The sequence below is a fragment of the Pezoporus flaviventris genome, unplaced genomic scaffold (genome assembly GCF_033815535.1).
Source record: "Pezoporus flaviventris isolate CSIRO_AGI_PZ_B2104156 unplaced genomic scaffold, CSIRO_AGI_Pfla_v1 ptg000006l, whole genome shotgun sequence".
NCBI lineage: Eukaryota > Metazoa > Chordata > Aves > Psittaciformes > Psittacidae > Pezoporus > Pezoporus flaviventris.
This window is the reverse complement of record NW_026892554.1, coordinates 6,382,550-6,397,049: the sequence shown is the minus strand read 5'-3', so window position 1 is coordinate 6,397,049 and position 14,500 is coordinate 6,382,550. Positions and strand designations below refer to the sequence as shown.

Sequence of the window (14,500 nt, the reverse complement as noted above, 5' to 3'; positions counted from 1 at the left end):
TTCTTTTTGGGCAAGATCTGTGGGAGAAGTTCCAAGTCTGAAAAGCAGCAGGTCTGTAGAGAGGACAAATAAACCATGGGTTTTAGGTAGTTTTACCTGGCTGTGCCTCTTGCTACTCTGTCCTGCTGTGGCATGGGCAGCGCATAGAGACCTTCGAGACCAGTATACCTCTGTCTCTTTGAGGTGGTGGTACCTTATAGAAGCCAAAGTTTTTTCCACCCTTTTTCGATTCTGTTTACTGTGAAGTTAAGATCTGAAAAACCCCAGTGAGAAAATGCTGGGCCCATTTACATTTGTACAAGCTTCAGAAGGATGATGTATATTTTGGCCAGCAGCAGAATAGCAACATTCTCTGTACTCAAAGGAATGATATTTCCAGCACCTAGCAGTGTCCTATTTGTCTTCCACAATCCTCTGGCTGAGAAGTGTTACTCTAGATCAGGGCTCTGCAGACTTGGATGGCTCATGGACAACTGTGCTGTGTTAGTAAAGTGTGAAGGGCAAGAACCTGCTCTCTGTTAACCTGGGGCAGGGTGCTGGTGATTTCTTTTGCTCAGGAGATTTGCCTGTGCTGCACCTGGGCTGAGCAAACAGCAGAATCAAGCTTTCTGAAGCCTCCCCTCTGTTTAAGGAATTAATTTTCTAACTTAAAGGTTGTTGCTCCCTTGGTAATACCCTGGACTGTGGAGCTGCACGCTCAAACCTTCCTGAGGACCCTCGTCTGGTTCCCCTTGCTCTGGTGCATTCCTGCCTTGCCAGAGGGTCTGGTTTTGAGGAGGGGGGGTGCCTGTAATACCAGAACTAGCCCCTTCCTTGTCTGGCCTAAAAGCGGCTCAGGTGCCAGTTAAAGCTTGCACAATCAAGAGCAAGTGGGACCTTTGGTAATATCCCTTCCCAGTGCCGCAGGTTCTGCTGTCCCAGGATGTGTGTATGAGTCATTGTCTGGAAATCCAAGTGGCCAGATGTCCGCCAGATACAGCCGAGCCCCTGGAGCTGCTAACTCCAGCAGGAAGGGTTAGTTAGAACCCTGTGGCTGTTTCTCCTTCCCTGTGGAGGTGGCTGCAGGTGAGAAGCTTGCTCCATCCCTGCGGGCGGTGGGGCAGGGAGCCAGCGCCTGTGAGACCCAGGCAGCTGGGTCCATCCCTGTGCCCCACGCTGGGCTGGAGGGGAGGCTGCTGCAGCTGCTCTGGTTCTCTCCTACAGCCGCTCTTGGCTGCCGTGGTGGTGCCTTGCAAGGAGCAGTAAGAAGGACCCCTGCAGGCCCCTGCTCCGAACAGCTGGGGAAATGCTCCTTTGGGCTTTGCTGGTGCCAAAGGCTTTTATTACTTAGGGCAGCATTAACCGGAGGGCTCTGTCCCTTGCTGCTCCCCTCCATCCCCCTGGATTGCAGCCTGTGCAAAGCACAAGCGGACAATGTTGCTGTAGTGTTTGTGTCGGGGAGTTTCTGGAGGGAGGCAGAGTCCTTCCTGGGAGACGTGTGTTGGTTTTGCAACCAAGACTGTGCTCTTCTACTAAAAAACTTCATTTTTTCCGAGTCTTCATGTTGCTGAGAAACCTGGTGGCAATGCAGAATGCAGGTGTTCTACTGCTGCAGACACTGGCACATGAGACTTTTGTGGAAAGAAACCCAATAAAATAACTAGTGTTGAACTTAATAAACTCTTTAAGATGCTGTGAAACACCAGGGAGTCCTGTTTTGAGGAAGGTCGTTGTCTCTTCAGGAGAAAACCACGGCTTTCTAAGAAGAATATGGGACTAGGTCTAGCTGATAACTTGGCCAAGGTTAGTGATCTCTCTCCTTGCTTCAGATCCACCTCCAGTCTGCCCCATAGCTCTCAGCTGTGCCATCAGCAGCCAGCTGAGTCTCACCAGCCTTCATGGATCAGGCTATTTCCTCCCTTCTTGGAAAGGGGAAATCAGCCAAAGCCCTCAAACTCTGCTGTGATGAATAAGGCACTGGAAGAAGCAGCTCTGATTTAGGCCAACTCCCTCCTTCTCAGTACAGTTATTCTATGGGCACATCGTTCACATACATGCCCACCTTGTGGGATGTATAGACTAGGGCTCCATAATACACTGCCACACTCTAGGAGCAAGGCAGAAAAACCTCTCTTTGTATCTGTTCTAGAAGGCATCTTGCTGGAAGGTGAGTCAGAGCAATGGCACTGCAGGAGCCTGTTGTAATTGCCAGATTTAGGATGCTGGCCTCTGAATAAATCTCTGCTTTTGCTTTGCTGGGCTAATTCAGGCTTGAAAACTGAAGTGACAGCTTATAGCCAGGCTTTTCAGTTTGGCTTGCCTAAGACTCTGCGTATGTGTATGTGTCTAAATGCAAATAAGCTGCTCCCAGAAAGCACAGAGTCATGAATGCTAAACTTCTTATCTGCATGGACTGATGGGGTGAGCGACTGAAGACCCCATAAATTACCTTCTTTCTGCTCAGGGTGAAAGTAAGACTGGTGCTGTAGTCCCTGACAGCAAGGAATGGCTCTGTTTCTGGTTGGACAGGTTTGATTGGCCACTAATTTACTCTCCCTCCTCTTGTAATTCAACACAGCTTTCTTGGTGCGCTCTGCCAGTTCTCTCACCAATTTGCTGCTAGGAAGATTTTCCTGTGAGTGAATTGTGGATTCTAGTTAAAACATGTACAGAGCACGCTTCTGCTTGATGGCTCTGCTCTTAGATGTCACAGGAAGAGACAGTGTTTTGTATAACTGCAAGAAAAATACCATGTTCTAATTAGTGTAATTTATAGTCCCTTGCAGGCTAAAACAACAGCTGATGAGTCATGGAAGTTCCTTCTTCTGACATTTGCTGAAAGAAATGTTATTTTAGCTCTTATGACTTTTTGGGGAGAGGGGAGGAGCAGGGTGGGGAGGGAGCAGTTGCTCTGAAATGCTTCACCCCTTCTTCAGCGTCTACCTCCTGCAACGCGTTTCCTGTTTAAAGCTTTCTGCTGTGTTGCTCTGCAGTGAGGGAGCAGTGATTATGGCTACATCTAATTATGGACATGGTGGGTCCCAGTTTGAGTGTTCATGTCTGGGTTGAAGTTCCTGAGCCAATTGCAGTGGCTGGGACAGGAGGTTTCAGTACCTGCAATACTGTCGTTGCTGATGTAGCTGAGCAGACAGAAGACTGGACCCTAAGATTCCCCATCTCTAACTTAACACTTTGTGTATCAGGAATGTATTCACTATGGTCTCAGGTGAGGTCTGAGAGTAATGTGGGATGCTCAAGTCCGCTTTCAAGGATGGTTTTACTACCAAGTTGCAAACTCTTTCTATCCCTGTGATCCAAGACTTTGTTCCAACTGGTCTCTGCAAACATGAGACAGTTGGATTAAAGCAAAGGTTTTCTCCAAATTGGTTTTTCCACCCTGAAATTGTCACTGATGATTAGGTGACCTGAAATAAACAGCTCAGGAGCTGCTCATTGGCTGCTTTGTTGACAAATGTAGGGGTTGGAGGGCTCTTCCACCTTGTCCTGGAGGCTGTCCTTGCCAATGTAAATCTGGATCCCACCATGAGAGGTCAGCAATGGACCTGCCCAGCAGCCAGCTTGTCTCCTTGGAGCATGCGTTTGCAAAGACCTCTCTATTTGAGTATAAGGGATGCCATATGGACTATTTTGTTCAACATGTGCTGTCCATGCATGTGTTTGGAGTGGTTAGTGACATAAAATAGGATCCTAGGAATAGTGGTGTCTACAGTAAACTGTATGAAAGGCTTTGCCCACAGCAAAGCTGAGGGTTGCTGTAATGACTTTTTTTCACCCTGGTGGCTTTTTTGTTTGGCCACCACGAGATACAGGCATTCTTCTGTTAATTATGTTGGAAGATATAGACTGTTGTTCTCCAAAAATAAGTAAAATTATGACAAAGTGATGGCTTATCTTGCACCCTATCTATGCATTTAAAGAATTTATGGGGTCATTTCAAATGTTATGCTGGAGAAAAAAATACATAAATGTACAAATCTGGATCTTTTGGGTGGCAACAGTGGCAGAGAGGTCACCTAATGGCATGTCAGTTATGAAGGGTCCTCACACACAACTAAAGCGGCAACTGCTGGGCTCCGCTGATGATGTGCGAAGGACCGTGTTGGTCCACAGACGTCATGCTACTAGAGGTCTCATGTCAAGTCTTGGCTTCTCGGGTGAGAAATGTTACTCGAGTAGAGGCTAATGCTTTGAAAGTTGGCAGGGGTCTGTGTTATGTGCTCTGGGAAAAGGCAAGATGAGATTTGATCAGGGTCAGGCAGCAGTAATGCTATGAAAGCTGTGGATGGCATGAGGCAGGGGTGGTTACAAGACACAGGAGTGCATTTCCAGCTGAATGATACAATGAACAACCAATAGCACTGCTAGGATGTATTTTCAAGCAAAAGAAATCATTCATTACAACTTGCTCTTCACTGGCACTATATATGATGCTATCAGTCACAAAGATGGTTGGTGAGCAGCAGGTTGCCCAGGTAGATTCTGGCCCAGACTAATGCACCTGTAGGAAGAAATAAAGCTAACTGATGTTCTAGTGCTGAAATTTCTTTCTCAATTTATTGTCTTCTGAGGTCTCTATAGTTCTTGAAAGAATCTTAGCCTAGGCTTGGATATCAAGGGGTTAGTCTGGACACGTCACTGGCTCTGTTTCTCCCTTTTGTCACACACCCAGGGAAGGGAGAGGTCAGTGCCTTGGACAGAAAGCTAGAAATATGGATGGTATTTCTGCCTCTGAGGCAATTCCTTTGTGATCCCATAGGCCACTCTTTCCATATCCAAATGCCGTGACAGGATCTAAGCCCTTTATTTTAGGGAGCAATAACCAAAGGTGGTCTTTCAGATACTGTGCCTTTGTTTCTCTGAGTCAGTAGTGCATAGCTATGTGCCAGGGCTCTTGTAGGGCACCATCCATGATGGCAAACCTTAAGCTGTAGATATTTTGATGGAACTTGCTATCCAATTGTAAAGATAAAATCCCTCATAGAACTCAAGCTCTTGGAGCATTCCTGAAATTGTTATGAAATGATACTAAGTAAATACCTAAGGCAATGTTTAGATGTGGCAAGCAAAGATGCCCTGAGACTGTTGAGACTTGCCAGTTACCTCTTAAGTGTATTCTGGAACATCGAAAAAGGACTTTGTGTTTTTGACATAAAGGACTATGCAAGGTGTGTGGAATGCCTGGGTAACTGGCAATCTGCTGCTTGAATTGGAACCTGGCAAATCAGTTGCCAGTGGGCAGGTGATGCAGCTGTCTTCAAGTGAGGACCCAAGTGAAAAGGTGCTTGATACTCTTAGAAATTGCTTTTTAGCACCTGCCATATATCATAATCGGTGCGGAAAGGAGGGGAATGTCTCCCTTGTTCTGCTCCTTTGTGTTCAAAGAAAATCTTATCTGAAAAGCTTTAAATCTGTTCAGAAAGGTAGCCCTCCTTTGGAAAGACTGAAATAAACTATAGATCTACAGCAAGCGAAAGTCACTTTAAAAATCCCCCATTAATAAATTGTCATGCTCGTACATGGTCTTGTTCCACTAACTGCAACTTATACCTGTGCTCCAGTGGCTAAGCACAGCACAGGGCATAGGGAGTGATAAGTTCAGCAACTTGTAAGCACAGCTCATGTTCCCCTCTCAGGATCTTAGAAGGCATAACAAGAGCAAATTCCTTGCCCGGACCATAATTAATTCTTTTTTAGGAATGTCAAGGTCCCGGCTGACAGAATCAGGTTGATGGAGCAGTTGATGCAGAGTCTGAGCAAAGCTTATATCTTAGGGATGAATTAATGAAGCAGGATGAATGCCTTTCTCTGAAGTGTCTATGTAGTCTTGCTGGTGACTACATTTGTCAAGTCTTACCCACATAGTTCCCTTAAACCTAACTAAGAAGCTCTGATTTTTTTTTTTTCTGCAAGCCACCAAATCTCTACTTCCAGCTAAGGAGAAACTGGGTTCGGTCTTGGCAAAGATGGACAACTTGTGTATGCGCAATATGTGCGTGTGTCAACCTTCATGCAGCCGAGGCAAGATTCAGTGCTCTAATCAAAGGCTGTCAGGCTTTGTCAAACAGATCGGAGTTGAGTGTTAGTATGCTTTGGGAGTCACATCTATTGTGCTTAATTATGCAGAGAATTAAAAGTTGTTTTGCATTTTCTTGTAATCTAACAGTGCAGATGAGCACTGGGGAAAGCGTCACTGTGTGCTTACCTTGTTCAGTTGCCAGCCCCTGTCCTGGAATAAAGTAGAGAAGCCTTGGGACTGCTTCTGCTTGCACTGTCAGTAAAGAGGTGGTGTGGGGCAGGTTGAGTGCACCCTCACAGCCGCATCCAGAAGAAGGCAGAGACTAAAGAGAAGAGATGATCTTAAGGGAACGGATGTGGTTACTCGTGGAGCTGATTGCAGAAAGCTGTGCGCTGAGAATAGGGAAGAAAGCTGCTAGATTTTCTAGGGAAGACTCCTGTGGCTCAATGTGACAGTATAAGATGTGCTGCTTTTAATAATCTGTTCAGAGCTATTTCTGCAAGAACAATGAATCTCTGTGCCTCAGTCACTCCCCATCTGTTTTCAGATCTCATCTGAAAACTCATCTTTCCTTCCTTTCCTCTCCCCTTCCGCTCTCTCTCTGCTGTCATTTTTATTTTAAGTTTGCCTCTGCTCTCCAAAGCTTTTGTGGGGATGGAATTTGAATGAGGCAACAAGCAAGGTTGTGTGCATTAACCAGCAAAGCAAGAGCTGATTTATTGCACCCATTTATTTTTCCACACCCCAAACATCTTCATGAAGGAAACGATTTAACCTTTTGAGTACAAAGCGTAAGCCAAGGCGTTCTGGATTCATGCTGTGAAGTGTTGTAAAATGTAAATTAAAAAAGGAAAAGCATTAATACCTCCCAAGTTTGATGCAGCTTTTGTGAGATGGTAGTGTGAGATGCTCTACTTGATACTGCTTGCTGTGGGAAAGATTATTACTGCCTTCACTCCCTGAGTAAATAAGAAAAGTAGCCTTTGGTTTTCTATACAAATATAAAAAGGAGTAAGGAAGGGAAAGACATTTTTACCTAGATGTGTCCTTCAGTGATACTCCCCCTCCTTTCTTATGGTTCAAGGTGGAATTCAGGCTCTTTAGGAGAGGCAGAACATGATCGAAAAGGGGATATGAGGTGTTAATGGGTTGAAATCTCTTAATGCACTCATTAAGCATAGGTTTAGGCATTCTCTCTTCATGCTCTTCCAGTTACCCCACCCAAACTGCTCTCAAGGGTACCCTTCCCCTGGGTTAGAATAATGATCTCTCTGATCTTCAATCACTGTGCCTCTGTTCAGCAGGTAGTTCTAATTTTTCATTAGGATAATTTCACCTTGTAGATTTTGTTTTTCTGCTGCCAAAATACCCAGCCATATGCTATTATTTTCTTCAGGTAAACTGTCTTCACTTCCCTTTCCTGAGCCACTGCATGTCAGGCAGGAGCCTATATGGATAAATGATGCAAGCTTAAGGGGCAACTTCTAGAGCCAGTTCCTATGCTGGCTGAGTGTGCGTGCTGGCCAAGAGAGATTAGGCATCCTTCTTGTTGTGGGAAGTTTGCAATAAAGGTCACAAGAAGATTCATTGTGCGTATTCTTTTCCCCAAAGACAGTACTGAAAAGTGCTACGTGCTCAGAATGGACGTTGGTGGTAATAAGGAATAGCGTTTTCCTTATGCTTGCAGCCTATTGTAAAGAGATTTTACTTGCAGTGGTCCAAAGTCCATGCAGGGGAAATGACCGGGGGTCTCAAAGTCTGTTAGCTGAAAATGAAGTCAGAGAACAGTTCCTTGTTTGATAACCTACAAGTTGTTCTCTGAACTGCCTTCCAATGATTTTCTTTTCTTGTTTTAAGCATTTGCTCCCTCCTATGGGCGTTAGGAGTGTGCAGTGTTAATGGACTCTGAAGTGTCCATCTGAAAGCCTTAAACGTTTGGGGCTCTGATGCTGGGTAGTGGGGCATTTGGGACAGGTAAGCTTTGAGAGCTGGAAAGCTGTGCTGTTGAACTGATTAGCATGGGCTGATCAGGCTTTGAGCTCAGTGAAACAAAGCTTGCATCTATCCTGTTTCACAGCTGTGGCGATGTCTGGCTTTAAAGCTTCTGAAGCTCTTCCATGAGCCCCAGTGATAAAGAGCAAATTCCAGCTCCTCCTCTGTCCTGTTCCCCTGTAACAGCTCCCTTCATCCTACTGCCAGATTAAAGGAAGAGTTTTCCTATGAAACTCAACACATAGCTACAGATCAGCCAGAATAACTGACTCAATCTGGGTAAGAATTAATAATACCAAAAAGGAGAGGGGGGAAAAAAAGGGGGAGGAGGGGCATTTGAATATCATATGAAAGGTTGAAAACCAAAAAATCCACTAAGAAAAAAGCAGGCTTCCCTGTTCTCATCATTTCAAAGTAAATGCCTTATCAGCAGCATTGCTGTGGCTCATACCATTTTCCTGCTGTAGCTGGCTTGCAATAATATTTTATCCTGCAGTTCTCCTGGCTGCATTGGAAATTAGACCTAGTGGTTTTCCCTTCGGCATCCACTGTGTGCTCTGCTTGTATCCGCAGACCTTAAGATGCACTGCGTGGCAAGGAGGAAAAACAAATAAATAAGCAGAGTTAATTTGCTGTATCTGTTCTGAACATGATTGCTGTTAATTGTCAAGCTTGTCCTCTTCTCCTGGTTGCAAAAATAAGCTGGTTGGAAATAATCCTCTGCATGCTTCTGTATCTTGGTGACAATTTGCCATTTACCAACTACGGGTGTGATACGTGCTCAAATGTATAAAATTTCCAATCAGCTCCCCATTCTTGTGCTTTCAAAGCTGTGCTTTTAGTTTAACATTTGTCATCAGTGTGGCGCCTGACAATAAAATCCCTAAGCAAATGTCTCCAGATCACCTGGCATTTCAGACTTTGGCCAGCCTGTGGAGCCCCCTGAACCTGGGCACGCTCTTGTGTGGTGATGCTGATGGCTTGCTTTCTAGCCATGTCTTAGCTGGGCAAGGTGGTGAGTCAGTGAGCCAAAAGCCTGATGGCTACAGTTTAATTCTGCAGGGGGTTGCAAGCAAGCTCTATTTCTGAGGAGCCATACGAAGGGATGGCGAGCGTGCTTAAAGCTGTTAGACTTGATGAGTTATACTAAGATCATGTTTATTGCCTGACTGGAATGATGCAGTGGAGGATTTCTGCCTATGTACAGCTGGAGAAGCAGTTATATCTGGCAGTTTAGGATGTGACACTGACATGCCATGCACAAGCACAATCTGATAAAGGTCCTCAGGTTTTATAAGCGTAGGTATGATCTTTTTTTCTGTGGTGTAATAAACCTCAGAATCTGACTTTCTTGAGGTAGATGTGCTTGCTGCATAAACTGATACTGGCTATAAATATTCCCTTTTCATTATGTTGCTTCCATGAACACACGGTGCTGTTAAAGTTTCTTTAGTTTAATACCACCACTAGTGCTTTTGCCCCCCCTCAGGCTTTAAAATGATTGACCAGTTATTGTCCAGGAAGCAAGTAGCCTTGTCTTGTGTCTCTTTGGGAAGGCATGGACAAATATTGAGGCTGTGCACTTAATAACTTTCATTTGTGTCATTTTCCCTGGAGATCCATGAGCAATATATTTTTTGACTCTAAGGAAATGGTTCAAATGAAACTTTGATGCCCTGAAGAATACCTGAAAAAGAGCAAGGATCTACTCATGCGAACCCAGAGCTCTTGTTTGAGCCTGAGATATAAAATGCAGATGGGAATCTGATGCTTCTTTGAACCCAGATGCAGCTGAAATTAAAGATGTAGTTCAAAGAAGCCCTGAACACCTTGGCTGGCAGTTTGAGTGTGGTGCTTTTCTACCTGCTGGAGCAGGAAGAGCAAGTGAGGGCAGCACAGATAATGTTGCTTTTCTTTTTTGTTGTTAAAGTGCAGGTTTTAGTAGAGTTTAATTGTACTCTAAGAAATGAGTGAGAGAATATGGGTGTGATGGTGTAAAATAGTAGAATTAAGGATAATAAGCTAAAAGAAAGACCTAGTTACGGGTATTTCAAAGGGAAGGCATGAACTGGGTCAGTTCTCTGCCCTAAGAGTTTTTTTTTCTCTAGCCTTGCTTGCTGTAGTACCTTATACAGTTTGATTTAAAATGCTCACAGTAATGGAAATTCTACTGTTCTGTAGACAACGAGGCATCCCCACACTGACCTCTGGCCCAATCCTCAGTCTGGCATGCCTCCATCTTCATTTCCCAATTGTAGTCTCATTTCTTCACTCCCCGCAATGGTGGGGCACATTCTAACTCTTTTCTAGCAAAGGAAATGGTCCTTAAAGAGAAGATCTGCAGCCTTTGTAGATCAATTTTCTACCCAGTCTTAAAAATGTATCCATGGCAGAATTCACACAACCATCTCTCAGCCATCTCACTTCAGATTAAGGTTTGACATAAATGCCAAGGTTCTGATCTATATAATACATGTTGAATATCTTACAAAATTGCATCTTGAATATGGGCAAGGGCAGTGGTCATTTCTGGCAAATTTTTGTGCATTTTAGGCCTTTAAAACCAAAAAAGCCTTTATGCATTAGCGTGTACAGTGCTTACAGTGCAGCAGCTGATCACACAATAACATAAATAACAGGACAGGCTAGTGGAGTAACATGAGGAATAAAGCTGACACAAGGACTTGGAGGTAAAGGAAACTCTGAGAATGAAATCCATGCCATGAGAGCAAAACGTCACAGCTGGAGGAAACTCAGGGTTCCCAGTTCTCAGTGATGGTACTGTATCCTTTTTAATGGAAAGGAAAAATAGGTTGATAGGTCAGAAGGGAACCACAGTGTAGACTGCATGGATCTGACAAACAACACAAGTGCTTTTGGAAATAAATAAGGATTTTATTATTATTATTTGGGCATTTGGTGTGGTGTTTCTGTAACCACAGTGGGACCATTGGCTGAGCAGTTGAGTGGTTACAACCATTCCTGAATATCTGGGTGGAGAAAGAGGTCCAGAAGGCAAAATGAGATGACTGAGGTCACACTGAGCGTGGCTCAAAAGGAAAGAAAGCTTTCCTGCTTTCCAGGCTCAGTCCATCTGGATGACTGAGGAGAGCTGAAGAATTCTCCTAGCTCCCTTGCTGTTGTCCACTACCTGTCTTTTAAAAGACGAGCAGTTCCTTAGGTCTAATATGCATCAGTAGTGTGAACCCACTGTTTTATTTTCTTTTCCCCTTTTTTCCATGTGACTGATGGCACTTGATAGAGCTTGTCAGTGAAAGGAGGTCCTAAACAAGATTATTTCTCCTTGAGGAAACGGGACAGGGTGACTCAATGGGTTAATCTTGACTTTCTTCCATCCTGGCTGCTTTTCTAATTAAAAACGCTGGCTGGCAGTTTGTATTATCTGGAGAACACTAGAAGCTGGGCTGTGCCGAGAGCTCGCAGGCAGTGTTTCTCCTGAGCTCTGGGAGCCACTGTGCTGTACCGTGGTGAAAGACACTGGAAACTCTATCATGGCCTGGAAGGCGGATGGAGACATTCAGCCATTTACCAGCCAGTGTGAGCAAACTGATAGCAATTCCCAGGAGCTAGATCCTAATTACATTTCTCTGCTTGGGGATCATTTGAACTTTTAATGAGAGATTGGTAAGGAGAGAGGGAGAGTTGGCTTTTTATTACAGCGGAGGATAGGGGAAGGCTTTATTGCCAAGGAACATGGTCTCCTTCCAGTGCCATACAAAGGTAGATGTCTTTCCCACCCACCATAGGGACAGTAACTGCTCCTTTTCCATTGAGGGAGTGGGCAGGTTTCGCTCAGTTAATGGTTCATTTTCCCTGTATGTTGCTTTCTGACAGTGGGATTTTGCTTTGTAGAGGTGGGTTTGGCATACTGTTCCCAATTCTGATACTGGGTGGCATTTCTCTCATTTTTTGTGGAGTGGGATGATGGGGAATAGTAATACTAGTCAAAAAATACCTAGTTGGGTAATATTGGAGGTGGATCTAGTGGTGCACAGGCAGCAGCAGTCCAGAAAGGATTGTTTTTTACTCCCCACTAACTTCTGATCTGGCCACAAACGATTTATGGCCAACAGCACCAAGCCCGACACGTAGATGGTTCTGCCCTGTGCCCCTGTTTGTAGAACAGGACCAATGCAGGGACAGAACTGAGCGCTGCCACAAAAAACCTTATGGGACTGGTTCAGAGGTTGCTTCCCCAGATGTCTTTTGCCATAAATCCTTGAGAATAAAGACTGCTCATAGGGTTGTTAGTGCAAAATCATAGGCTTCCTTTTTGGAGTCTGCTGTGTCCCTATAAACTTTCAAATCACCTGATCTGGGAACAGAGCCAATGTCAGACTGTCTAAACCAACCAGAAGAGAACAAATGCTTGAATGTAAACTGTTCCAGGAATGGCACAAGGGAGTTCTGGGATGTCGCTGACAAAACAGCTTAAAAAGCTTGTACTGGTTTTATTGAAGTCTCTTCAGCTTGAAGAATAACAAATTGAAAGACCTGGCACACTCTCCTTTTATGTCCTGGTGTAGTTGAAAGCCTTTTGATGCTCAGTCTGCTTTCTGATTACTTAACAAACCTAATTTGAGCCTATTGCTGCCCTCAGCATTTTGGGTCTTTGACCATCTAAGGTTTGCCAATAGTGTTCTTGCTATTCTGTACTAATTTATCACAGATTATGTCTTGTTAACCACAGTTTTTGTTTCAGATGGAAGGTCTTACAGCTTCAGTGTGCAAAGGCTGATCACAACATATGAGCAGAAATAAGCTAATCTGTGAATAGAAAAGAGTAGTTTTGGGGGTGTTCTTTTGTATCCTGTCTTTTGTGATGCTGAAAAGGTGGCCAAGGAATGAATAATGCGAGTAGTAGATGCTACTCCAAATATGAGGACTCATGAGTTTCTTAAAGTATCATAAAAAGTTCTATCAAAGACATTGCTGCATTTTTTTCACAGGAGCAATATGAAAGTTACTGCTTTTGCTTCCTCTGAGGTGTTTATAGTCTAAACGTTTTAGCTGTGTGGTGCCGCCATAGGAATGAAGACACTAAATCCAGTGGGCCCTTGGGAACCTTCTGTACGGTGTCAGGCTCATTTTCTAGACTTTAGGCACTGGGAAATGCTTTACTGTACTCCTGAATTACCAGTGAGGATGTTATAGTTGAAGCTGCTGGTCCTCTCTTGCCCTCTTTGCTCTCTGGAATCATCTTCACATTCCTTCATAAGCTTTCCACCTGAGCAGCTTGCTTCAGGCAGAGAACAACAGGAGGAGCTTTTAAAATAACATCAACAGGCTTGCAAGGGAAAAGATAATTTGACAAATGACTAGTCTCTGAATGGATACCGAAGGGGTAGGCAGGGATGTTCTTTTCAGCATCCCTTGTGCAACAATTGTGGGTGCTGGTGGAATCTACTGAGGAAGGGATCACAAGGTCTCATATTGTGTAAATAGCACCTCTTGAGGCTGCTGTCGGAGAAATGACACTGGGCTATGTGAACCACTGATCTAATAGGGGGCTATCATGCTCATCAGGCAGTCATATCTGTCCTTTTCTGAGTATAAATCTGAGTCCCGGGAAATAATCATTGCTTTAAAAAGGCTGGATGTGCCCTGTGTGTCTATCTGGCACACTAACAATTGAATCTTTAGCTGAGAGCCTGGCAGAGTTTGCAGCCAGGTGCAATACTAACTGAACCAAAGTAAAGCATCCCAAGTCAATCCAGCTGGCATCTTGTGGAGTGTTTTACCTTTTGGCATAATCTTCCCATTTACTAGTGCTGCTTATTGTGATAGAGCTCTTGCTATTGTCCACATTAACTATTTTAATTCATTGATGCCTGGTACCCAAATGGTTAAATGCATTTGGCTTTGCTGTCCTCCTCAGTCCCTGTAGATTGTGTTGGAAGAATTGAATGAAATTGATAGAGGTAGCATTACAGTGAGCAAAACCCCCTGAAGAAAGAGTAGATGGGTGGATAGAGAGAATGACCCCAAAGAAAACAGCTGTCAAGGGCAGCTATTGGTTTATCTTTCATGGAAAGAGAGACGTAATGAATTCTAAATTAAGAGAAACTAGAAGCAAGGCTGTTTATCAGCTCTGTGCTGCAGCATAAACAGGCACTTTAGAAGTATCGACTGCAGTCTCACTTAATGTACCAGTAGGTACGTTTCCTCAGTGCTTGGGAACACCCTGTATCCATCAGGTTAGACTAAAGCTCTAATATTTGAAATATGCTAGGTCAGGGCAAGAGCCGTTTTGCAACTTGAAGTCCTTTCACAGGTTCTTTGAACAGGGGTCTTTTCTTGTAAACTAATAGAGCAGTATACGCACATGCAGCCTAAATGGCCTTTTTCTTCAGTAAGCCGTAAGGTATGAATGTAGGTAAAATCCCCAGGGGCAGCACTGTGTAAGGGTCTCTTCTTTGCAGTTGCTGGAGATGCCGAGAACAAAACAGCTCCCGAGTTAATACACTATGA

General features: G+C 44.2%; 1 long non-coding RNA gene across 1 annotated transcript; it reads left to right on the top strand.

The window, feature by feature from the left end:
* Positions 1–910: 910 nt before the first annotated feature.
* Positions 911–3,362, top strand: LOC133265670 (uncharacterized). Its single transcript, XR_009742060.1, has 2 exons — positions 911–1,065; positions 1,331–3,362. It is a non-coding gene; the product is annotated as an uncharacterized LOC133265670 (long non-coding RNA).
* The last annotated feature ends 11,138 nt before the right edge of the window (positions 3,363–14,500 follow it).